Raw genomic sequence first — 26,318 nt, 5'->3', positions numbered from 1 at the left:
AGGCCTTTCAGACCACTTACCAGTCCTTATAGCCATCCGCTTAGGCCTGGAATCCCTGGGCCGAAAACCCTGGAGATTAGCGATGGATCGATATCGATCCCCCCAAGGTAAGTTGCAGCTACAGGATCATGCGACCACTTTCACCCAAGACAACCTCGGTACGGTTGATTCAAGCCGAACTATGTGGGCCGCAGCCAAAGCCTCGATACGGGGACAGCTCATGCGGGATGCGGCGATAGCGAACAAAGACAGAAGAGAGCAACAAGCGGCTCTGGAACTCGACATACGCCGACTAACCAGGCAATATACAGCACACCCCTCCCTTCCAGGCCGTCGAAGCCTAGAGCAAGCCCAAATGGCCCTTAATGAGCTATACACCACCCAGGCCGAATTTGCATTACAGAGACTCCAATGGAGACACTATGAACAGGGTGAGAAGGCGGGACGACTGCTTGCAGCCCAACTCCGCCAAAGAACAGCCGCTCTAGCCATCCCAGCCATTCGCTCTCCCTCCGGGGACATACTGACCCACCCGCAGGCCATTGCAAACGAATTTGCCCAATTCTGTAGACACCTTTACACGCCGGAAACCACGACCAACCTAGCGCAGCTACCACCTTCTTAAAGAAGCTAGACCTCCCCTCCCTAACAGACGAGGGCCGTAGCCTATTAGAAGGGGAAATAAGCAGACAGGAGATAGATAAAGTCATCTCTGACCTCCCGTACCACAAATCACCCGGAGAGGACGGATAACCAGCAGAATTTTATAAATGGGTAGGGGCAGAGGCGATTGATATCTTATGCGAAGCCCTCAATGTAGCCTCCAAAACACAGACACTAGGGGCCATATCCAATAATGCCACAATAGCTGTCATACCGAAGCCTGGGAGAGATCCTTTATTATGCGGCAGCTACCGACCCATCTCTCTACTAAACGGGGACATCAAAATTCTAGCAAGCGTCCTGGCAAACAGATTACGTAAAGTAATCCCGTCCTTAATACACTATACACAGGTGGGGTTTCTACCGGGCCGCACGTCTAGGAACCACCTACGAACCCTGTGCCATACCTTATGGGCGGCCAGAGACTCCCCGGAGTCGGTGCTGGCCCTGTCCTTAGACGCCGAAAAAGCGTTCGACCGCATAGAATTGCCTACCTATTTGCGGCCCTAGAGAGATTTGGTCTAGGCAACAAATTTATCTCCATGGTACGACTGCTCTATGATCAACCCGCGGGCAGAGTCAACTGCGGAGGCTTCCTCTCAGACCCTTTCCCTATCCGTAGGGGTACACAGCAGGGGTGTCCCCTCTCACCTCTCCTGTTCCTTCTGGCAATGGAGCCCTTGGCGGCAGCCATCCGGTCCTCCACCTCCATAACCGGCCTACCACTACCCGAAGGCACCTCCAAGATATACCTCTACGCTGACGACATCCTCTTAACACTCACAGACTTGGAAAGATCCATACCGGCCCTATTAGAGGTAATCGAGGACTTCGCAGCCCTATCCGGATACCGTATTAACTGGGACAAAAGCGGGGCACTTCCGCTATCGTGAGTAACCACAAAAGCGGCACTCCTAGGCTACCCATTCCGGTGGACGCCAAAACGTCTTAAATACCTAGGAGTGCTTGTTAACCCTGGACTGGCACACATGGTGGCGGACAACATTGATCCTCTCATCACGCGGGCGAAACTGGACTTTGCGAAATGGACCCAGTTAGGCCTCTCCATGTGGGGCAGAGTACAAGCAGTTAGAATGGTGATGGTACCCCGCTTCACCTATATCCTAGGTCTCCTGCCCTTACAAGTGCCCCTTTCCACACTAAGAGGCATCAATGCACTAATTAGATCATTTGTGTGGGGCACAATGCGACCACGGCTATCACCAGCCAAGCTTTTGGCCCGCCGCATAAACGGGGGAATGGGACTCCCATCGGTGGAACACTACTCTTTAGCCCTCCAAATGTCTCAGCTATCCAATACACTATCGAATATACCAGACCCCCCCTTGTGGATAGCAGTGGAAAAACGACTCCTGGCTGCGAACGAAGGACACGGTGGACCCTACCGTGCAGACCTCCCAGCCACTAACGCAGTGATTCCTATCCTGGCGGCGACCAGGGCATCCTGGCAAAGGGCCCACCGACTGTTTGGGGTCCACCCCCTCATACATGCCCAAGCGCCCCTGTGGCACAACAGTGGCCTACGCATAGGTGGCGAGGTACTCCATTGGCCGCAATGGAAACAGGCAGGCATCCTAACCCTCTCACAGGTCCTGGAGAACGATGTGCTCAAACCCTTCCCCAAGTTACGGGAGGAGTTCGGCCTGCACCCGAACCAGGAGTGAAGATACATGCAACTCAAGCATTGTCTCTCCCGAGGGAATACACCTCCACTGCGGGGATCCCTGCCCTCACCGATAGTGGCTTACCTGCAGCAATGGGGACAATACAAGGGAGTAATGTCGGGTCTCTATGATTTAATTATTCGACGGCTTTACTCCCAACCGCTAATGGACAAACTACGTGTACGGTGGCAAACACGCCTGCAGCAGGATCTAGACCCAGATGATTGGGAAGCTATCCTTGAGGCACTAGACAGAGGTACCCGGGAAGCACGCTTGAAATTATGCCTCTTCAAAATCTTGCATGAATGGCACTGGTCCCCAGCGAAGCTGCATAGGATCGGATCCCTCCCGCATGCGAACTGCTGGCGATGTCCAGAAACATCCTATGACCTGATACATATCTTAGTAAACTGTACAACAGTATGACCACTCTGGGATGCTGTGAGCTCCACTCTGGCTGAAGTAATGTCACTTCTGTCACCACTTCCTCCTGCCCTCATACTTCTGCAAGATACGACCTCCCTACCAGACCTCCCTAGACCACACAAGAGACTGTTGCATACAGCGTTAGCTACTGCAAAAATTTGCATACTCAGACACTGGCGGTCAGAGACCCCCCCAACTCCGGAGGAATGGATTACAGCCATGATCCGCACTGCTATGCATGAACGGATCATCTATAACTTACAAGACCAAGCTCAAATATTCCTACAGGTATGGGCTCCCTTCCTTACAAGGGGGCAATAGTGCCCTACCAGGAACCACCACTGTTCCCGTCTCCCTTCCCTCTCCCTCCCCTCCCCCACATGCGTCTTTTCCCCCTTCTCCCCCTCGCTTCCCTACCCTCGCTACCGTACCTCCCCCTCCCTCTGTACTCTTCCCCCTCTCCTCCTCCTTATCTCCCCTTCTCTTCCTTCCCCTTCTTTTCTCTTCTTCCCCTTCTCCCCCTCCCTTTTCCTACTGTTTCTTCTTTTCTCTTCCTTTTTCCTTCTTTCTTTCTCCTCTCTCTCTCTCTCTCTCTCTCTCCCCCTCGACCCTTATCCCCACATCTCTTTCTAAATACCCACTAGAGTCCGAACGTCGCCTTCCAGCAACACTCCAAACAGACCTCCATGGTAGATCCTTCTTCCTATGTCGTCTGATAGTCACCTGGTTCCAGCCGAAACTGACCACAGAGTTGACATGAGCTGCAACACCCATTATCCGCGCAGAGACATCCTTGCTTCCCAAGGTGGCACTCCCGGTCCCCTCGTCTGAACAGGTAAAACCTACTCCTCACCCTTATATCTTTATCCTCTTTAAACCCCCCCACATAGCCTAAAATATGTTGGAAGTGAACTCTACCTCAGGTTTTCATATTACGACTGATATCTTGTTTGTGCCTTATGCGTTTTTCTTCTTCTTTGGTTTTCTAATATCACTGATGTGCAATTACTTTCGAATGACGGGACCCTGATCCCACTGACTTTGTATCATATTGTGTTATTAACAATAAAAGAAAAGTAAAAAAAAAAATAAAAAAAAATAAAGAGTACTAGGATGCTTTCTTCTTGAAGGATTTAGATGAAGACAATTGATAGTTCACTTTGAGTAAAGTACCTCATTTGTTAATGGCAGTACATTCTTAATTCATGAATCGTCATACACAGTACCTTTCCTATAATCACCTTTCTAGAATATTCACTCCTGTCTAAGATTATGGTTGTGCTGCAACAAAGTTGTATTTCCATATCTAGAGGCCCTGCTCCCTTAGTTAGATATGTATACAGAAAGTGAGAAGGAGAATTAATGGTCTTTCTGCCTTTCCAATCCCACTATTGCCTGATGAGTGCTCGGCAGCTTCTGCCCAGTCAGAAGTCATGTTACCTCCTCTTCTAGGAATATTTGCATGCTGAGTGCATTCAGAGTGGCCCTGGCATTAGGTAGCCATAATGCTACAAAAAGGAAAGATATGGACAAAAACAAAGTACCTGGGCCAATTCTGGGCATTGATAACGCAGAACCTATTAAAACATGTCTTAAAGGAGTCCATGAATCAAAAATTTCATAGGAGTGGAAAACCAACAAGGTTGAGATAGAATCCGCATTGATCTTTTGAAGGTGATGGGTAGATTGAAGACATTGTAGAACATTTTAGTTGACTTGCGGGAAGATATGAGCACCTTCAAGTAACATATGAGATCCCTAACTGAGAAGTAGGGGAAGTTATAATTGAGGGCTAAAGATATATTATCAGAGTAGATGGAATGCCAGAGGAAGTGTAGGGTCTAAACATATGACTCCTTTCATGGAGACCTTTATTGATAATTTCCTAAAGCCTACGGGCAGTAAAATTACTTGCATATTAAAAAGGGGTCCGGAAAGAAACAATGCAGCTTCTGCACTGGTATGGAAGTCCTTTGGGACAAGGGTGTTAAGTGCAATATATAGGTTGTGATTGACCACTATTTGCGGGAGAATGAGGAAACTGCAAGGGAGATGGGTAAAGTGATTTGGGAAGATTAATAGGTGACAATAAAAGTATTTTGTTTATAAGAATACATTGTTTTAGTAGGGTGTTTATGCCACCAAAGGCAGCCACAAAGCACCAGCAATAGGAGTGTTGGGTGGGAATGACGCTGAACAATGTTATTAGTACGCACAATCTTTACAGAAGAAGCAAGTCTTCAGGCATTTCCGTAAAGATGAGATGTTGGTTTCTTGGCAGAGGTGTGTTGGGAGAGAGGTCAGAGGTAGGAGCCTAATTGCTGCCAAGATCTGCCCCAAACTATTTCAGTTTTGATGTAAATGCAGAGAGGCAGTATAGGGAGGCTGACCTTAGGCATATGGTTAAGTGGTAGTGTGTGAAACATTTGTGAGGTAGGCTATACAGGGCTTCATGGACCAGGCAAAATTAATTTTATTCTTTGTTTGGCTGGCAGTCAGTGGTGTATTATTAGAGCATGCTTGTGTGCTTGGAGCTTTTCTGGTTAAGGATTATGCTAGCAGCGTAATTGTAATCTCTTTGTGATCTGGTCATTTTTTGGGCTTGGAGACCAGTGTAGACTCTGTTTAGTACTTGATGCAAGAGAGAATAACAGCTATAGTAAGGAAAATCTGATCTTTTGTTTGCGTTAGAGGAAAGATTCCTCTTAGGTAATGCAGCATAGGCACTCATGTTGGATGGCAGAGACGACCACCTTGTCAAAACTGACTCCCAGATTTATGTTGCTTCTGACATGTTGGGAGCGATTGGAGGAGGACCAAGGGTCTGGGCAAGATAGTCATCTGAATCTCAGGTTTTTGGGGGCCAACTAGAAGGATCTCACTTTTAATATCATGAAGGAATAACCTATTGTTAGGCATCCATTTTGATACTGGTTCAAGATAATGGAACACTCCTTCGTGGTCTTCGGGGTAATTAGGGATTTTAGCGTGCATATGCGTGACATTGGCATAGATGCGATAGGATTCCTAATAGAGAGGCCATGTATGTGTTAATTGAGATAGGAAGAAGGATGATCCTTGGGGGACACCACAGGTTAGAATGGTGATTTTTGACGAGAATGAGCTTGATGTGTGTTGTTGGCTTGGAATGATTAGAACCACTGGAGTAGAATAAGGGTGGAATCTGGAAAATAAATGAGAATCTTATGGTCAACCTTGTCAAATGGGAAATACTTAAAAAGAATCACTGCACAGTTTTTGCCATTGTTTATAGCTGATAGGATCTCCTCTAAGACATTCAGTATGGTTAGTCAGTGTTCCTTTTAGTCTTACAGCCAGACTGAAACTCACTAAGGACTTTGTTAGCTCCTTAGTCACCTTGTTTGAAAGTGTTTGATGGTTGGCACATCAATAACATTTATGACATGAACTAAGCTGTCTTAGAACAGCATAGCAAATCAAGAAATCATGTTGCCTTACCAGCAGGATCACAAAATGGAAATAGTGGGGGAAAACGTGGGTAAATTAATGGAGCGTACAATTCCAAGTATGGACAATACAGACATCAGATGTATGGAGATGGTGACAAGTTTAGACAATTTCTGTCTTGTTTAAAGAATTATGATGCTCCAGGGGCAAGGCTATGTAGGTAAAGAGGCAAGGTGGCAGACTGGCTGTATCCAGAAGGACATTAAGGATGTCTTCAACCAGTTTTTTTGCAGAGGACAATATCTTCATGTTCTCTGCATAACCAGAACAGAGCAGGGGCATAAACCTCTGAAAATAAGCAGATAGCCCCTCAGGTACTTGCTCCAGAAGAATTTTCTGTTTTTGTAAAACTCTTAAGACGTGAGGGACAAGGTTCCCTCTCATCATGAGATTTCTTTTCTTTCACATCGTGTGACAAGCAGCACACATCCATGATTTTAACCAAAAGTTTCCAGTTGTAGGACATTTGGGGGTGGGAAAAAGCATTGGGATCTACACAAGTCACACCACCCAGGAGGCGGTCTAGTTTTTAGAAATGCCTGGATTTGTTAGGTTTCTGTGGAGGAACCCACATTGACAGAATGTGGCAATTTACAAGGCAAAATATTTTTTTCCTTGTTGTGCTTTGGGGCTTTTCTTACCATGGGCTTGCAAGCCCAACCACACTGTTGGGGTACCATTTTTATTGGGAGTAGTGTGGGAACGTGAAATTATGCTGATGTAAAAGAAATGTCACCTTTGCCTAGATTTAATGTTGACATATGTGATTTAGAATAAATTTGGTTACACACTATATTCTGTTTACCACTTGACTTCAATAGTTTCAGTATGCGTAGTAGTCTACTGGTGTTAAAACAAAGTTACTAAACCTGTCATGTACTGGATTGGTACTTTGGGCCTGATTATAACTTTGGAGGACGGTGTTAATCCGTCCCAAATGTGACGGATATACCACCTACCGTATTACGAGTCCATTATATCCTATGGAACTCGTAATACGGTAGGTGGTATATCCGTCACATTTGGGACGGATTAACACCATCCTCCAAAGGAAAATCAGGCCCTTTATCTTTAAATGAATTATGTTTAAATTAATTAAAAAGAATGTAATATCTAGATGTGAATCACCTGACAAGAATGGTTTAATATAGATGTAAGTTCACCACTTTACTGGAATTTTTGTACAAAATCTCTGATTAGGGAGAAAGCTGGAAGCCTGACGATATTGTTGAATACCCTGTATGAAGGTTAATTTCCTGTCATGACTACTATATGTTGTATTTACACTGCCTACCGTACTCCTAAGATGCATCTTAGTACAATGTAACTGAAAGTTTTGTCCTTTGTTTATACCAATGAGGCTCTTCATATGGCTTATTCAGTCACGTATAAGACCTTATAAGAGAGGCGGGGATTAGGTTTTCCAGATCTTGGGAGATATGTAACAACAGTTCAATTGAAATTGGTTCTCAAATGGTCTGCATCACTTCATGGTAACCTTTGGCTCTCCTTAGAACAAGAGCATTCAACTATCCTAATTCTGTGTTCGATTTGGATGCCCCTGACAAATCATACACATATGGGTCACTTCTTCCTTCATCTAAGATAACCTTCCTCTGAAGGCTTCTTAAAGCAGGGGAATATCTACTTTCCCAATGCCACTGATGGCCAGGGTAACCCTTCTTTTTGGGGAGGCCTTTATTCAAATTGGGCTTTTAAAGAGCTTTTAAAGATACAAGATGTTTATTGTAGCGAAGGGACACTGATAAACATCACCTTAGGGAGTTTATTCACTGGGCATGGCAGATTAAGGTGCCGAATGGTGGAAGAAAGACCTCACTGTGATTGTATCCCTCTTTAAGCAGGGATAAATGGCCAAAGAATTACAGAACCTTTGTAAAACACTGGCTGTGAGTGATCCCTGGTTGACGTTTTGATGTATGTTCAGATGGGAACATGAGAGAGGCAGGGACTATCTAAGCAATGTATAGCACTGGTGCCAGGTAGTCCTGGTGAAGTTGTGACATATGTTGAAATGAGAACAAGAAAAAGGCAGGGTTTAACTAAGCTTTATAAGGCAAAGGTGGTGCATAAACCCTGGTTGAATTCTTAATGTATGTTGTCTTTGTCTGTCCCAGTGAAAAGTATATGCTTATAAAATTACATGAAGTTAGTATCTGAGGCCATTTAACCTTAAATCCATATTTTGGGTGCTTATATCCATCTTTTCGGGGCATTGAGGCTTCTTGGGTGGCATATGATCAGCAAGGTGATATGTTCAGTATTTGATAGATATTTTGTCTGTTCATCGTTTGGAAAGCAGGTTTCGTCTAATATAAAGGATGCTACTAGCTTACAAAATTCCTGCTGATCTGATGTGGTACTACTGGTTGATACTGTAGATGATACTTTCTAACCTCTTAACTGTCATAGGCAAATTAAAATCCCAGGAGATGAAAGCAATTAACCCTATTCTGTTTCATAATGATGGTCCTAGGTGCATAACATATGTGACGTGGACAAATGTTCTGCAGTTGTGTCAGGATGAGGGCTGCGAGGTTACAAGGAAAGACGAATTACTTGATTTTACTTCTGGGTTCCCCCGAACTGATGGTCCCTGAAAATGAAGACAACACCATCGGTTTTACTTTTCAGGCGTTTGACCTGGAAACAGAAACAAAGAAGAGACAAGGAGCAGGGACAAAGGGAAGCCATAATGAGAGGTCGCTGTGAGCCAGAAGGAGGAGAAGGCCTATTGTACCGCTGAAAGTGAGCAGGTTGGAAAGGATGCTAGGGAAGGCAGTTTTAGCCTAGCTGTGCCTCACGAGAGGGGAGACAGAGCCGAATCTGCTGGACGCTCAGGTGACCGGAGGCGTAGCGATGCAGCGGGGAGCTGTTAGGAAGGACAACCAGAGAAATGCCGATAGGACGCTTCGCCCGCTACGATCCAGGAGCAGCATGGCTCTCACAGGTTTATGAATGTTTATGGTTCCAAGCAAGGAACTGGGTGAAGGAGCTGCATATGGGACAGGGTGGGGTTTAAGGTAGCTCAGTGAGAAATAAACACTCTCCTACTCCTAATGATCCAGAATCCCTCACCAAGCCCTGAACGTTTACTATTAAAGTTACAACCCAGTGGTGTAACAAAGGCCCCAGCAGCCCCTGTGGTGGAGGGGGGGTTGGTCCTGAGCTCCAGGAGGGTCAGCACAGTACCCCGCCTTGAGAGATTCTGAGTGAGTCTGGAGGGGGGCCCTCCATGTACTTTGCAGGGGGACTCCCTCAAATTTTCTTCCACCACTGTTTTAACCCCATATTCTAGTGGGCTCCTACTCTGAGTTTTCGTCTCCCTCAGGAAGAGGGTGTACATTCTAGTTCACCTTATATTTGTGTTGTTTCTGGTCCCTTCCTTTTATTTTTCCCTTATATACCAAATACCGGGAAGATACAGTACTTTTTTATTTCTCTTATTGATTGTTTTCCTTGTGCTGTCCTCACTTAATTAATCTTACACTAAACAAAGCAGAACCCAGAGATCAGGACCAGCCCCCAGGGTCACCCTTGAAGGGTGCGACTTGTGGTGCCGCACTGGGCACTGACCTGGAGGAGGGGTGCAGGCCTCTGGGTTCGCTGTGTTTAGCAATAAGTTACAATTTAAAAGCTCATGAACCAGAGTTCCATGTGCCTCCGGCTGTCAGGCAACAATAAATACGTCAAGATACCTCTGGTGATGAATTTTCCTAACAGAGAGAGATGAAGTTGTGTCCATTGGCAGTTTTGACTTGCCATAAAGTAGCGCAGTAGGTTAAAATGCTTCTAGATCTGTATTTTATGTGGATAGCCGGGTGGATTAGTAAAGCTAGCCTGTACCAGAGCTTTAAAACAAATGAAATGTATGTGAGAGAGGGGCTATAGAGAGATGAGGGGCACTTTTGCCACGTGGTAGTGTGGAAATCTGAGGAGGAGGTCATTGAGGGGAGGGGTGGGGGCACCAAAAAAGATTGTCGCACAGGGCGCCAACAGTCCTAAAGCCGCACCTGCCAGCTACGGATCTTAACTCACAGTCTAGAGTCACTACACTGTGTGTGAAAATTAAACCAGAAACGTACCTGTCTCTCTCCTTTTGCGGAAGGCGCCATTGGACAGTACTCCGATCAAGCCTACAAAATGAAGAAGGAAAGAAGAATTAAGAACCGCCAAAATATCCCAGAGTAAATCTAACTGTGTAAAACAAAACTACCACTACCAAGTTACCCCTCCTAGCGCCATCCCTTATAAGCCATAATGTTGACAAATTTGCTGGAAGTAGGACCCTATTTATTACTTACGTGAAATGTGCAGTGACTTCTCGATTGTGCTTACCTCTGAAAAAACAAAATGTACACTCCGGTATTTTGTCTGCAGCTCCATAATAATTGTGTGGTAATAGTCCATGTAGAATCCCGCCTATTGATGCATACATTATTCGATGGGCCCTTTGTTTTGGATCTTTGAATCTTGTCTCGTTCCTCTGGTATTTTCCCCAGCCTTCAGATAAATGTTTAGAATAGTGCAGATCTTGCATGGCTCAATTTCATAATATGAAAACGTTGTATCTTTCTCATAGACGCTCCATTCAGCATGGTTAATATGGGTTTTTTGCCAAAGGAATTCCAGCCTGACTCATCACAGGTCAGTGTCCCGTTCAGCGTCTCTTCACACGTTGCTTTGAGTGTCACCTCACCTCTGGCATGTCCAACAGAGACCTGATTCTGCATGGTATCTCAACTAACAGATTAAAAGTCAGGGTTGAATATACCTTTATCTGTCTGGAGAAAGGACTGTTTGTTGTGGTCACCTCAAATTCAATGTCTAGCGTTTCTAAAATCCTTTGGCTTGGTAATATAAAATCCTGTCGCTCTTTTGGTTCAGCGGATCTCAATTTGGCCACTGTCCCTGAAGTTGAGAGGCCGCCCTTTACATGTCCAGGCCACTGTTCTCCGGAACGCGCTACCCCTTTCCATCAGGAACACTGAGAACCACTTGCATTACAGGAAAACCCTGAAGACATGGCTTTTTACCATCTAGTATTCCCTCTTCTTTTCTCCCCCCCGTCAGCCTTAAATGCAGTACAATTACCCTCTAGGTATAACGCTGAAAAGCTCCGTTGTTGGAGCTGCTATGCGCCTTCTAGATAGACACTATAACAGAATTACAACAGGGGCGCCAATGCACTTTAGGCTGCTGTATACTGAGTTGTTGATTTGCTCTCCAGAAGTTACATTTGCATTTCGACTGTTGATAATTATATTGTGACTCCTAGATACTCTACCAGTTATACACGTCTTGATGGAGTCTATTGAAGTTTGTTTTTATGAAATACGTCTGATGCATACATCATTTGCACTCTAGCATGGGGTACTTTCCTACAAATTGTACATTGTTACAGACTGCTTCAGTGGTTCCTGTTGCAGGATGTGATGTGGCAAATATGTCTGATTCATATAACATTTACAGTCCAGCATGCTGTAGCTATCTGTGGTTAATGTATACAGATTTCTTGTTTTATTTAGGATTCCAAATTTCATCTGTATTTTTTCCTTAAACAGTAGTGTGGAACCACTCTTTCTTTTTTTAGAGCAAAACACCAAGTTTATAGTATCTTTTATATTGTTTTAGTTTTGTTGCTGTATACCAAAATGATTGTAAAATCCCTCATATGTTTGCAATCACTTTTTAAACATTGTTTGATATATTTGACCCGTTTTGGGACTTCGTCTTGGAAGCTGCCCCTTGTGTTCCAAACTTGCATGCAAATGCAGTCGCCATATTGGATGCACTCCTAATCCAGTCCCACAAGTAGTGCAAATCCTTTGTATAATCAGACAAATCATGCTTCCGTTTCGGTGAGCCTTTGCCTTTCTGAGTACGTTTTCTGAACTATTTAGAACGTTTTCCTACTAACTAGTTGCTACTTTTTTTTTAAATAAATCAACTCTATTCATTTTACTGAACCAAGGAACAATGAAGTGTCAAAGTACAAACAGTAATGTTGCTACCATGGGTACCCCCTCAGGACATTTCACCTTTAGACATCAGATCATTCTGCGCAATGCAGAAAACTTAAAACCTGGCTTTTTTCTAGGAGATAGTATGACGTGTGCTTTCAGGTGTGTACCTGAGCTCTCATCCTCTTTAGTGCCAAGACACCCCTCGGAGTAGCTGGGTGCTTTATAAATTCCACATTCATTCATTATTCCACGTCAAGGGCACAATATTCCCACCATCGCCTCTAGTGTACGTGAGGGCAACCTCTAGTTTCATAAATGGGTTCTTCTTGATTCGCACATCAGTTCATGGTTTTACACTATTCCGCTGCTGTGAAGGGGTCAGGGAACTTCACTTCAGTGTAGTATCCTTTTCAAAATGATTGTGGCAATTCCAAGCAGAGCACATTGCCCCTCTACTGTCCCCAAGGTTGTTTTGGATACTCAAAAGAGCTATACTAGGTGACAATTCTATTGGTTTCTCTAGCAATACCTCTCATACTGCTAGAAAGTACCTACAATCTTTGGACACCTCTGGATTTTAATTCGTGCAACAGAAACGGGACGCGGCCGAAAGCTTATTTCCATGCCAGGGCTGTCGGGGTGTTAAGTATGCAACATGTAAACATTTAATTTGAGCCAGTCTTAGGTTGAAGTCACAATTTCTTGGGGAGGGGTACACCCTTTTTTGGCTTCTCTCCCTTGTCATTAAGGGGACCAGTACACGCCTCTCAATTCTACTTCGGTGCCATAAATCTGACAGGTGTCTATAAAGAACAAGGGCACCCCAAGGGTATTCAGTGACCAGGGATATGAAAGTTTTAAAGGAACAGTGCTCCCTAAGGGGTGTACTCTAGAAGATTAGATGGTGTAGCCTGACGGCTAGTGAGTGCATAACGGAGTGGTAAATATTTATAGAATTGGGTTTTATATAAGTCAAAGTGCGTTTGAAGTTACTGCATAAGCGATCCCTGCCAAACTTTTCCCGGCTTTGTGATACCAATCAAATCCCACTTACTAAATCCCTGCTATTGGGTGATATACCCCAGCCATCTTCCCTGTAACAAAGGAGTCTCCCTTGTCAGTCGCCCACCAAGTCAAGTGCCAATTCAGGAACGCTACTCTGGTCACCTTTGGGGGGTGTTGAGGTATACGGTCACCATACATCATGCCCATGATATTGTTAATGCCCATCAGGGATGGTTTTGTCTGGAAGGCTGCATCATCCCAACCCCCCCACCACTCCCTCCCCACAAACACTCATTCATTGATTACCGAAATTTGCACTGTCTGTAATACAGGCAAAGTTGAGCCACACTCATTCCCCGGTCATAATTCCTCTGTCTACATTTATTAAGTGCAATACGTAGGTGAAGGCCCGCACAGAGGAAGGAACAGATTTTGACTGCAAGGCTTTAAACCATTGGTTTGGGATTATCAGAGGGGAAAAACTGCAGAATGTAGAGAAATCCCTGGAGGATTATCATTTTGAAAAGCACCACTCGGGCTAGGATATGAAGTGACAGTTTGGCCCATTTCAGGAGATCTCTCTTTGTCTTAGCAGTGGCAAGAGGTTAGGATTCCATGTCAGGCCACTTAAGCAATGTGTTAAGTATTTATGCAGCACACAAAGTAATAAAGTGAAAACCCAACACATAAAAAATCCCAAACCAATTTAGAAAAATAGAGTACATTTTAATAAGTTATTTGATATCAAAACTCCTATTAGTAGAACTGGAATTACGATTGTTTAAGTTTTAGGTGAAACCTAACTCTTAAAATATCAAAGCGCCAACTGCTAACATCTAGTTGCGCGAGACCGGATCAAAGTTGAATGTTAAGGCCGACCACGATGGAGCGAGGTTCAAATACAAGAAGTGGATTGGGCCCGGTGAGCACTTACCAGCGGACTTAGAGAAACTTCTGAGAAAAAATGTCTGCGATAATAGAAGTTCAGTGTGGCAAGGATGCAAGAGTGTCTGAGGAGGGAGCATCATTGCTGGTTGGCTTTGGAATGAAGCCATGGTGAAGATTATTACCTTTGGACTTAGTCCCCGAAATGGAAGATGAAAGTCTCCTGGTACCGTTCTCCTAGAAGGTGGGAGAAGCTTCTGGAAGGGTTCTTTAAAGTGCATGGAATTTCCTGACTTCTCTGCCGAGACTCCAAGCTGGCTTTACTGACAATAAAGGGTTGTTAGGCTTTTTGTGTGGAGACAGGACACAGCCTATTCTGATACAAGTGGGGCTGTGCTCAGCTCACCCCTGCATCCTGACACTTGACGGACTATTGAGGCACACCTAATCCCTCTATTGTGTGACTTTCTGGGAGGCATTCACAAAGTCTGTCAGGTACGCCCAGTTATGTGACCCAAGATAGGCTACAGGCACAAAGTGCTAAGGGCAGTAAAATGCCAACTTTCTAAAAGTGCCATTTTCAAAATTGTAATGAAAAATCTGACTTTACAGTTAAAGAGTGTTTATTATTACAATTCCATAGGTACCAAACAAGACATGTCTACCTCCTCTCCATTAGGAATTATAGATTATTAAACTAAATAAGGAATCCCCAATGGTATCCTATGGTAGGGTTAGGCCTCACAGTAGTGAAAAACTAATTTGGTTTATTTTTTACTACCGGGACATACAAAACTTAAAAGTACATATCCTACCTTTTAATTGCACAACACCCTTCCCCATGGGCTATCTGGGGCCTACCTTAGGGGTTACATATATGTAAAAAACAAAGGGATGTTTTTGCTTGGCAGAGGTGTTTAAATGTCAAGTCGAAGTTGCAGTGTGATTCTGCAGTAAGGCTGCAATGGCAGGCCTGAGACAAGTTTTAAAGTGCCATTTAGGTTTGTTACACAATAAGTGCTGCAAACCAATTGGTAGCATTTAATTTACAGGCCCTGGGCCTATGGTATATCACTCTACAAGGGACTTACAAGTAAATTAAATATGCCAATTAGGTATAAACCAATGTAACCTTTTTTGGGGGAGAGAGCACAAGCACTTTAGTACTGGCTAGCAGTGGTAAAGTGCACAGAGTCGGAAGGACATCAAAATCGAATTCAGCAAAAAATGGAGGGTAACAGGCCAAAGGTTTGGGGGTGACCCTGCAGAGAGGGCCAGGTCCAACACTTCACCTGCAGACCCCATACCCCTGGCGTCACATGAAATCCACAGTACATTGGGTTGTATTGCAAGGACGAAGAGGAGTAGTGATAGTGGATAACCATCCCTGGTCCTCCTTTGAGTTGGGAACGGGGTTGACACAGTTCCATTCATGTGTACCTGTGCAGACTTCTCTGAGTAAAGATTTGTGAAATATGACCTAAAGAGGATTCCAAACTCCATATGCACAAGGACTCTCTCCAAGAAGGGCCAGTCAAGCACCCTCTTGAAGTCAATGAATATTAGAGCACTGGGGTCCATGATCTGATGTAGTTTTGCTATTACCACATGCACCCGGTGAATACAGTGGTAGATACTGCGATTGGGTATAAAGCTGCACTGGTCTAGCTGAATCAGTGATGTTAGAACTCACAGGATTCTGTTTGCCATGGCTTTAGCAAAAATCTTGACCTCTGTGTTTACCACCGAAATGTAACGGTATAAGGCGCATTAGTCCAGGGTCCAACCACTCTTGTGGATGACCACGATTAGGACCAGATCTGACTCCAGGGGAAAGGTGCCTGTCTCGGCTGCCTCTTTATAGAAATGTAGCAACCCAGAGGAGAGAATCTCTCAAATTTGCGATAGTACTCAAGAGGAAAACCATGCAGTCCAGGTGTCTTACCAGAGTTAATTTCTTGCAAGGCCCAATCAATTTCCTCTATTGTGAGGGGTTGGTCCAGCTCCTTTCTATTGCTAACTGTAATTAGTGGATGTGGTATGTTTGACAGCAGTGACCAAGCCTGTTCTTGTAGAGTGCTCCTGTCAAGCATAGAGTGTCTGATAATAGTCTGCAAATGTAGCCGCAATCTCCACCGCTTTGCGTAATCGTTGGCCAGTTCGGTCTAGAATCTCCAGGATCACTGTGAAAGCCACCTCCTTTGTGGCTAGCCAGTAGAGAAACTTTCTGTGTTTTATCTCTCCATTCATAGACCCTCCTTGTTGAGGCCATCCAGGAGTGCAGATCCTCTCCCAAATACATCTGTCATAGGGAAGCCTTACCAAACTCAACTTGGTGAATGAGGTAAGTTTAGGTTCCTTCCAGGCAGCGGCGCTCCAGTGCCAGAATCTTAGCCTTGAGCACAACCATTTGACTTTGCTTATCTCGCTCTTTACACTTAAAGTACGCCTTGGCCTCACCTCTCATAGCATCCTTTCCCACTGTGCCCTCTGAGGCTACCTAGTCCTGATTTCTAACATAAAAGGATAGCAGCTTCGTCAGTTAGAACTATGAGCATTGTTCATATACCAGGCACCATGCACGGAGACACCAGATGGGGCATCAGACCCCTGCGAGCACTCCCAGTCAGACAGTGACTGGAGAGTGATCCAATATGCCCTGCGGAAAAAATATTTGTCTGTGTCGTGTGGAGAATATCAGTAGTAGGAAGGCACAAAAGGTATATGCCTGACAAGGTTTTTTGTGCAGGTGAGGTATGAGTGTATTTCGATCCATGGGATTCCAGCCTCTTCAGGCATCATACAACCCTAGAGAGGTCATCAAATCCTCCAGTCGTTTAGCTGTTCCTAGCCTCCCATTGGTGGGAGCCCCAGTGGAGTCCAGGGCTGGATTTCGGTAGACATTAAAGCCACCTCCTTTAACAGTGATGCCTTGTGGGAGGTTTACTACTACTGTCTTAGCTGCTTCTAGTGCAAGCCTGAGAAGCTGGGGCGGCATACACACATTAAAAAAACACTAGCGTTTCCCTTCAAGGCGGCCTTCCACCCATACGTATATCCCCTGGAGTCCACAGTTGTCAATGAAATGGCTCCTATGGAGGAGTTTTACTGCTCTCCTAGAGCTTAACTCCACATGGAAAAGTCTACTGTATCTTAAGTGTCCCAAGAAAAAACATTTAGTCCCCATTAGAAGAGTTTTTTGCCACATCAGAACTGCAAGTGCATGTCCTTTCTTGTTCAGGGGACTGCAGCCCTTTTGATAAAGCCATGCAGGCCACTGACATTCCAGGACATGACCGGAAAATCACTCATGCGGGATAAAAGACTTGGTTGTTTTGGCACCGGGAAGTCCCAGCCAGTAAAGCAACTGATTTGAGGGGCCAGGTAGGTCTCCTCGGCAGCATGCAGGTACAAATTCTACTTGTTTAGATGCATTGGTTGAATAATCCAAGTAAATAATTTAATTCTCCCTACATAATACCCTTACCCTACACTTCCACTCCAGAAGCATCTGTCACCTAATATAAACCCATCAAAGACACTATTGTATTGTATTATATAGGGCATTAGTCAAAGGACTTCCTCTTATTTAAGATCCTGTAGCCAGTATAGATTCTCCAGCCCTAGGGGGGTGCCAGGAGAGGACGTGGTATATCTGTTTCAGATTAATCTGCCAAGTCCCGGGGTCTCCCCCTGCCTCTGCAATACCTCATTCTTCTTCAGGGTTTGGTTCTTGCAGAGCCCAGAAGCAGCATATCACCATGACCTGGTGGGTTCTGCTCTGAGGGCTATAACATCTGAGTTCTTTTTTTTTCTGCTGTCCAGTGCCATGTCGCCTCAGAGGTTTCAAAGAAGTAGGAATTCGAATTTTGAATCGCTTTAAGTTTAGCTGATAAAATCAGTTTATAATGTAGATTAATTGTCTGGAGTTTAAGCTTGATTGCATTAAAAGATCTTCTCTGTTTTTTGTACTAATCTAATATATTCTGAGAAGATCATAATACAGGTTTATTAGTAATTTCAGGTTTCAATTTTTCATGCTTCTCTGTCACTAAAATTCATTATCTTAGCAACCATGGGGAATCAAGGAGCAGCTGGCAGAGATTTCTGGGGCAACGACCTGTGGCCTCATTCAACTACAGACCACGGTGAGAGCTTCCCTTCTGGAAGCCAGTAATGAATCCAGATTTCAAGAAATTCCTCTGGGGAGAGAAGCTCTGTCCCCTCTAAAAATCTTATGAATCTGGGTTGGTACATCTTGCTCTATTTTCAACATCTTCTGCTCTTTCTTCAAGGACTCTGCACATGGAGAGGAGTCAGTAAACATTAGTATTAGGATTCACTGCTCCATCTTCAATGATCGAGATCTGACCTTACAATTCTGAGACTACTCTGTCCACAACATTTCAAAGGTCCTGGCAGAAGAGAGTCACATTTGTGACTACCTCACCAGTTTTAGTCTAAAAGTCTGCCCAGGAGGCCTCGATTGCCTGTAGGATGGCACTAGTATAGGTGCAAAAGATCAGCCGCCGGCCTGAGAAGCCTTTGGAGGAGAGTCCAGTGGTTCAGCTAGAGGAGCAGTGGATTTGTTGATCTTTGTCTGTGCATGTGTAACAATGGCTTTTTCCATCCCTGTTGTCCTGGCTCTCCACTGGGGCAAAACAGTATTATCAGAGGGCAAGTCCTTCGGTGTTTGTTGAATCTTCTTGGTCTGTGTCCGACTTTTTCTTTTTTAGGCCTCTCTGTCTCGATCTAAAGTATTTGACGCCCATACGTGGTGAGTTTTCCAACGGATAAAACATCAAAGCCCATTCAGGAAACCACAGAATCCCCAGTAGTCGGTTCTCCCTTTGCAGCTCAGTCCATTAATAGAAAGTTCCTCTTCAACGTCCACGCATCGCCTCCAAGTGAGCAGCTAGATGGTCAGTTTTGAATTCAAGTAATTGCTAATGTGGCTTTAGACCTGATCCACTTGCTCTGTTCTGGATAGATATTCAGCACAGCCAGCATGAGCAGCTAGGGTCACGGCTGGGTCAGGGGCCCCTCACTTGTTTTGTACCTTCAACAGGGGACTCCTCCCCCCCCACACTCTAGCCTATGCCAGTGTTCTCTGGAATCCTCTTTTAGGAGTAACTAGCCACTCCAGGATGCCTCCTTGCTCACACAACACCAGGGAGGGTGGCACACCTGCCTCAGAGTTGAATCTTGCCAGGGACAAAGCCCGATTCCTCAAGCCACGGTCCCTTTTAGTTCACCTAGACTCAGAATCAAGGAAAGCCCTTCAACTCAGAAGCTCCAACACCACCTTTGGGCTTCCAAGAGCCAGACATTTGTGCAGTGTCTCCATTGTCCCGCGGAGGGTCAGCAGGGCAGTCCCACTGGGTTACCTCGCACTTTAATGAGGCCTCTTCCTGAGTGCAGCAATCGGCCAGTTCAGTTCTCTGTCTCGCAGAGTTACTTCCCTCCTTTAGAATGCCATGTGTAGGACCCATGGGCCATCTACCAGTTGATTCATCATCAGTAGGTCCCCCTTCCGGTCAAAATACGAGGCCTCAGGCACCGTGGAGGGGAACTGCTGCCAACTCTTAGCCCGTCTCTAAGGCCGGCCTGCGGTCGTGAGCCAATAACCTCGCCTTCAGGCCAGCCCTCTTATCCTGCCACCTTCGCTGAGTGAGTTTGGGGTGAAGTATCAATGTATGACTTCACATTTAACTACCTTTTCGGCATTATGCAGCCTCCATAGTGTTTAGCCACTATTGATTGACTTGGGTGTGCACACTTACACTAGATGCTTTTCATTATATACCATTTGGCCTGTGCTTATGTTCTCTTATAGAAAAAGGAAGTATCCTCGCCTATCCATCCTGATAGTGACTGGTCATAAATCAGACTTTAAGTGTCAAAACATCAATGCTCCTTTTGTTCAACAGTCTATATGACATAACTGCATATTTGCACCCACGTAACTGTTGATCGTGACAAAATGTAGATGTACTTTGGTGTATCCTATAAGATTTTCAGTGGTCACTGCACTGTTTGTATTATACTATTTATGTTTTATATATAATACCCATCACCATTTTTATTTTCTCACACATAGGTATCATAGGATAGCTATGAGCTAACAAAATTAGCTTTCCTGCACATATTGTCTAGGCCTTCATCTGTTCACTATATGATATGGTTAATGATGTTCCTTCATTGTAACTTACCAACCTGAATATACAAATGAGTCCTTTGGGAACTGTGCCTTGTTGTTTATGTCAATGCATCAAATTTATATTCCCACAAAGTATGTATTTCTTGGAGGCACAATCTTGCATTAGAGCAGTGGTTCCCAACCTGTGGTCCGCGGACCCCTGGGGGTCAGCGAAGCCTTCTCAGGGGGTCCGCGAGAGCCTAGAAAATTTAAAAATATGAACAAATATTGACAAATGAGGTCCCCAGCTTCCAGTTATGACTCAGGCGGGGGTCCCCGGATTCCATTAATGTTAAAGTGGGGGTCCACAGAAATCAAAAGGTTGGGAACCACTGCATTAGAGCATGTTTTCAAGTTTCATGAAGCCAGATTTTTGCATTGAATATGTATGCATGCTAATTGGTACATTTTTGATTGTTTGATACAATTCAGCTATATATTTGATGTAGTTCGTATATTTCCCTATTTTACTTTGTTTTTGTAAAAAAAAAAAAAAAAAATGTTGGAAGCTTTAATATATTGATCAGTCTAATGAGCGGTACTTGTAATGTAAAAAGGGCTCCCGGTTTTATAGTATTTTATTTTATATTTCTGTTTGTATTTATCCATATTTATTTATTTTATTTGAATTTATCCATATTTAGTTTGGGCTCTGTGAAAAATCGAAACTGCAAGTGATATATTTCTGTATATATTGAACCAATACATGCATGTTCACACTTTAATGCCTTATGTGTTTTGATGCTATAAGTATCCAGAGATCAAACCATGAGCATTGTAGCTCGTTCACATTCATATCTGCAGTTGTTTAATGTTAATTAGAAAACATTATGGTTTTTTTAAACACCCTCAGCTGTCAGCCTATACATCTATAGGCTTTGTTGTCTTGGCGAGCAGCACTAAGAATCATTGAAAAATAATCTTCTTCACGTTTTTATCCATATATAAGAATAAATATAGTCAGGGAATTATATGGTGTTCTGTCTGTATTTATCTGTAAATATGAATAAAAATGGAAAAATTCTGAGACAAAATTATAATTCATAGCTTGATAATGTTCATGCTTTATGTGTGATTTTTTCTAAAAAAATATTTTGTATGTAGTATTCGTCGATCTAAAGACAGCATTCAGCCTTGTCCCCCATCCAAGCAGTGGCAAATTTAAGCTGACATGGGGGACCGCTTTACCTACTAAATATGATAATAAGGCCTCATGACCACAATTATGCTCAAGTAAGGTGCAGCCAGTTGGGGGAACTGACTGATCTGTTTCCGGTAAGTAGAGGAGGGAGACGTGGGGTGTCCTGGTCCACACCTTGTTTTTGCTTTTTATAAACAATTTGGTAGCGCATGTAAACCATGATGAGTCAGGTGCACCCTGCCTGGCAAACCTCAGGGTTCCTGCCCTGATGTTTACTGATGAAACCTTGCCTTAGTCCCCAATGGGATTGCAAAAAATCTTAAATAGGTTTGCCTGCTTTTGCAGGGTGAGGGGCTTAGATATTAACCTAGCAAAAACAGAGTACATGGTGTTTAACCCCTCCTGCTCCTCTAAACCTAACTCCATGTTGAGAGGGAACCCCTTGGAGTGAGTCTAGACTTGTAAACACCTTGGCATGGTTTTGAATGAGCACTTTCACTAGTGGACCCACATTACCAGGTGTAAACTTGTATTGGAGCTAACTACTGGGGGACTATTGAGGATATTTAAGGCCTCTCAATTTCGCCCCATCTCGCCCATACTGCAGGTCTACAATTGTCAGTCACTTGGGTCTGCACTGTACGGTGCGGAAATTTGGGGTCACAAGGAGACCACGGCCTTAGACGTTGTGGAAATATTTTCATGCAGCAAATTACTGGTCTCCCGATTAGTACACCATTGCTTTCCCTGCTACTAAACATGGAGTTTAAAAAATATTACACAGGTAGCGAGGCTTCGACCTCTCTTGTTTTGGAGAAGGCTGTGGAAAACTCCAGATTTGAGCCTCTTCCTGCAGGGGGTGGCCAATACCTTGTCCAGATGCAAGTGATCTTCCATGGATCAGGCATTTGAGAACAACATTAATGGATATCGTCCTTGACCCCTTGTGGATTGCTTCAGAAGTGGCAAGTGCTATCTCTAAGGGGCAGATAAACAACGCCGTTTGGCAGTGCCAAACAGGCTCACTGCAACGCCAACTCAATATGGGTCCTCTGACATCAGCTGTTCTAGTATTAAAGGATAACTTTCAGAAACAGCAGTTCTTGGATGAAATAGAGCCCCCTATTTCCAGGAAGCTCTGTCTGCAACTTAGATATGGGACTTTACCGCTTGCCTCATTTACAGCTAGCTGGGAGCAAATGGAAAATTTAAGAGATGCTGATTGTCCACTCTGTGTATTTGGGCTCGAAGTAATTGAACATGTTTTGTTTTTCTGTCCTGGCTATCGTGATATAAGAAATAAGTGGATTGCACCACTTTGCTGAAACTTTGGTGTCTTTAGGGAAGCTTTAGGAGATTTTAGGGAAACTCTTAGAATCACTAAGTCTGACAATAGGCAATTTGTGGTCTTTGCAGTCTCATGGTTTTTAATGGTGATGTGGCTTGCTAGCCAATTGTTTTTAATTGGTTTTCATGTGTTTTTAGCAATTTTTGCAATGTCATTTTATTGTTTTTATAACTTTTATTCTTAAATTTATATGATTGTATATTTATGGCCTTTGATGGCGAAGATTCACTGTATAACATTTTTTGGGGGATTTTTTCTAAAATACTGCTGAAAGATTAGTGAGGTACAAAATACGATTAAAACTCCCAGTCAGTAATACTTTTATTCTACTTTTCAGTCATCGAGCCCAGTACAGCCATACACCAAGACAATCCATCATCCTCCACCTCACCTTTTCAGACTCTGACGTTAAAAACGGGCAATTTACTCCAGATTGCAGATGGCAAGAAGCTTGGGCCCTGCCTCTCAGCCTCAGGCAGTTCTGGAGAAGGTAGTAAAACAGAGAGAAGGATGCTCTTTTCAAGCGGCAACAAAAGTACGAGAAGCAGAAGCCTCTGTACGGACAGCAGTATAGAGAAAGGAGCAGTCTCCAAATCCACGGGGGAGGCCTGCAGCATCACCAGGGAAGACTTGTAAATGAACTAAGGCCGATTTCTCTATGATGTGTTTTTTTGCTGTTTTATGTATCACAAACCCGTCCCAAGGGCATTAGTATGCTTTATATGAGCACCAGATTACATTACAAAACCAGATTATTATTTTTTCTTGCAGATGGAGATTATGTGATTTGCCCAAAATCATAGGATAGTGTGCTGACGCCAGGAATCGAACCTGGTTCCCTAGCTCCAATGATGACCGTTCGGCCACATCTCGTCCCTTATTTGGCATTTGTGCCTGTGTCAAAGTGATTACATTGTATTGCAATTTTGTATGTGTGACGTATGTAAGAGAGATTAAAAAAGTGAGTCGTAGGTGGGGAGAGAGGTAGTATCTATTTTTAAGATTTTGTAGTTTCTTTTTTTAACTACTCACAATTTAGTAGTAAAGGATATTGGGTCATGAAAGAGTGGTAGAGGCAGGGAATGGCCTAGTCTCAGAGTAATGTAAGGGCATATTCAGCAATAACACCTATATCTCGAAAAATCCTCCTGATAAAGAAGGTTTTTGATTTTTTTTTTCTACGATCAAAAGTTCATATGACATTTGAAGGAGATGAAAGAGGCTTTCAGGTGGTAAGGAATAACTTTACTTGACAATAAGGCCCTTATTCCCAAACTGCATTTCGTAGTAGATTTTGTGCTAGAAAATGTACTTCAAAGCACTACTCAAACCACATGCGTAGTCTACGCCTCTGCATTTCCCATACTTATGTGTGTGGAATTCTGCGTCCAGATTGTGGAGTCTCCACACATGTAAGTATACGTTTTAATAGTAAATGTGGGAGGGACACAGGGGAGTGATAAAAAAAAAAGGTAGACGTAATACAAAAGGGGATGGGATTAGGGAGGAATAAGAGAGGTTTAGGGAGGGTCTGGAAGGGGTTTAGGGAAGGATGTCTCCCACCCATGTAACAGTAAATCAGTTGCTATACACAAGAGGTGAAGACATGCAACTAACACATTTGTAGTAAGTTTACACTTGGAGTTTGTGAATACTAAAAAAATAGAAAACATACTTAAAAGTGTAAATTACTGTAAAGTCTAAATTACCTTTGTGATTCAAACCCTAATTCTTTTAAACTGCTTTTGTTGCATCAGATCTAAATTCTATTTAAATCTGCACCTGTTGCATTTAGAGAAACAAACTGATTATGGATGGATGCTTAAATTAATCTCAGCCCCTGTTCATTAATCTGGGCCTCATTCCAATCCTTTTTTCTGCTCTCTTCACCACTCCAAGTGGGTAGCAACCAAATAAAATTAACCTTCCTCCTGCTGCAATAGGAACAATCCAGCTCAAACTACAGGTCCATGTCACCTTTGAATGAGAACAGAAACAACTCCTGATCGTTCCCAGCCTTTGTGAATCTCTTCATTGAGGTGCAATCTAATGGCACAGCGGTGAGCTGCGGGGCTTGCATCTGGGAATAAAACGTCACACTTAGAGCGTCGCAAGGAGACAAATAAAAAAGTGATGGGTGAAACACTAGTTAATCTCAGCGACTGTTGATTACACAGGGCCAAATCTCAGCTCATCTTTTTTTCTCACCGTGCTGCTACTGGAACAAACCACAAGCAAATTTGCACTGGCCCTGATCACTAGCAGAAGCCCAGTCTGAACTATGTCAGTGGACTCAAGTTGCACCTCACTTAGAGACCCAACAGGTTTAAATCATTCGAGAGTTGCTTATTTTAGTTTTCAGTGAGGACATGCCCTGGAAGTTCAGACTGGTCTGTTTATGTAGGACCAAGTCAATAGCTGATTGGGTCGGTAGTGTATCCAGGACTTCCTAATGTATTTTGACCCAATGCCATTTGTTCCTGCACTTCCCTCTTAAAGCTTACACCACTCCCTTTTATACCCAGCCCTTCATTCAATAGTTAAAGAAGTCGAATTCGTTAAGTATATGTCCTTATTTTGTGATTTTTCTGAAAAACTAATAAAACACAATTAAAAAGGATCTGAATCAATAAACTCACAAATGGTCTTGCCATTAGTAAGACAAACAAACAGCTTGTAGTACGCACTATAAATATAATCAATATTATTATTTTAGATGAGGCAGTATTGTAGTCCATTGAACGATTTATCATTGTTTTTGAGCTACGCATTCTACGTAAACAATCACTTCTGCTCTGTTTGAGCTGGTTATAAAAGAGAAAGTACAGAGCAGTTAACAGGTGTTTCCGGGACCACTCCGTATGGTCATGTTGGAGGAAGTAGGGATTCGAGCCAAAGTTTTTTGGTTTCAGTGTCTCCCATTCAGACAGTGGACCAGGTCAACTGCTGTATTTTCAGATACTGATACTTACAATACCTTGAGCACTAACCTTGAGCACTTTTGTCTTTTTAGAACTAAAGTGGTCATCTTTTGAAGGCTGATTACACCAAAGTATTTTATTCTGTTTCCATGTTTATAAAATAATTTATTTAAAAGATGACGTTTTAGAGGTTTTTTTGTAAGTCATTGAGAAATTATGAGTGCCAAGGTCGGTAATGATATCTAGTTTTTGTGAAGTGACAATCCTGGTATTTGTATTTAAATAATATGAAAGAATATGTTTATTTTTATGTAAATTGGGTAATATGAGTTAAAGATTCCACAAATAAATGTATTTGCAAAAACACAAAGCATTCTGCAACTCATCCTTACACACTATTATGGTGAGTGCCACTTTGTCAGCGATATGACATCAGATGACCAATAAAAGTAACAGAATGAGTCACATGTACACTAATGAAACTGTATTTGAAATACCTCAAATATTCTCTCTGTTCATTATGCTTGCGCTGACCGCAGGCTGAAGTGATTATTTGGGTAGCAGGGACT

The 26,318-nt window shown here is 43.5% G+C and overlaps 1 long non-coding RNA gene across 1 annotated transcript in view; it reads left to right on the top strand.

Moving 5' to 3' along the window:
• LOC138266253 (uncharacterized) overlaps positions 1-26,115 on the top strand; it is a 68,570-nt gene extending 42,455 nt beyond the window's left edge. Inside the window, exon 3 of the long non-coding RNA XR_011199487.1 lies at positions 23,166-26,115. This is a non-coding gene — a long non-coding RNA (uncharacterized lncRNA). The remainder of the gene's footprint in view (positions 1-23,165) is intronic.
• Positions 26,116-26,318: the final 203 nt, after the last annotated feature.

This window comes from Pleurodeles waltl, chromosome 11 (genome assembly GCF_031143425.1).
Source record: "Pleurodeles waltl isolate 20211129_DDA chromosome 11, aPleWal1.hap1.20221129, whole genome shotgun sequence".
NCBI classification, from domain to species: domain Eukaryota; kingdom Metazoa; phylum Chordata; class Amphibia; order Caudata; family Salamandridae; genus Pleurodeles; species Pleurodeles waltl.
This window is presented reverse-complemented; position numbering and strand designations above follow the sequence as displayed.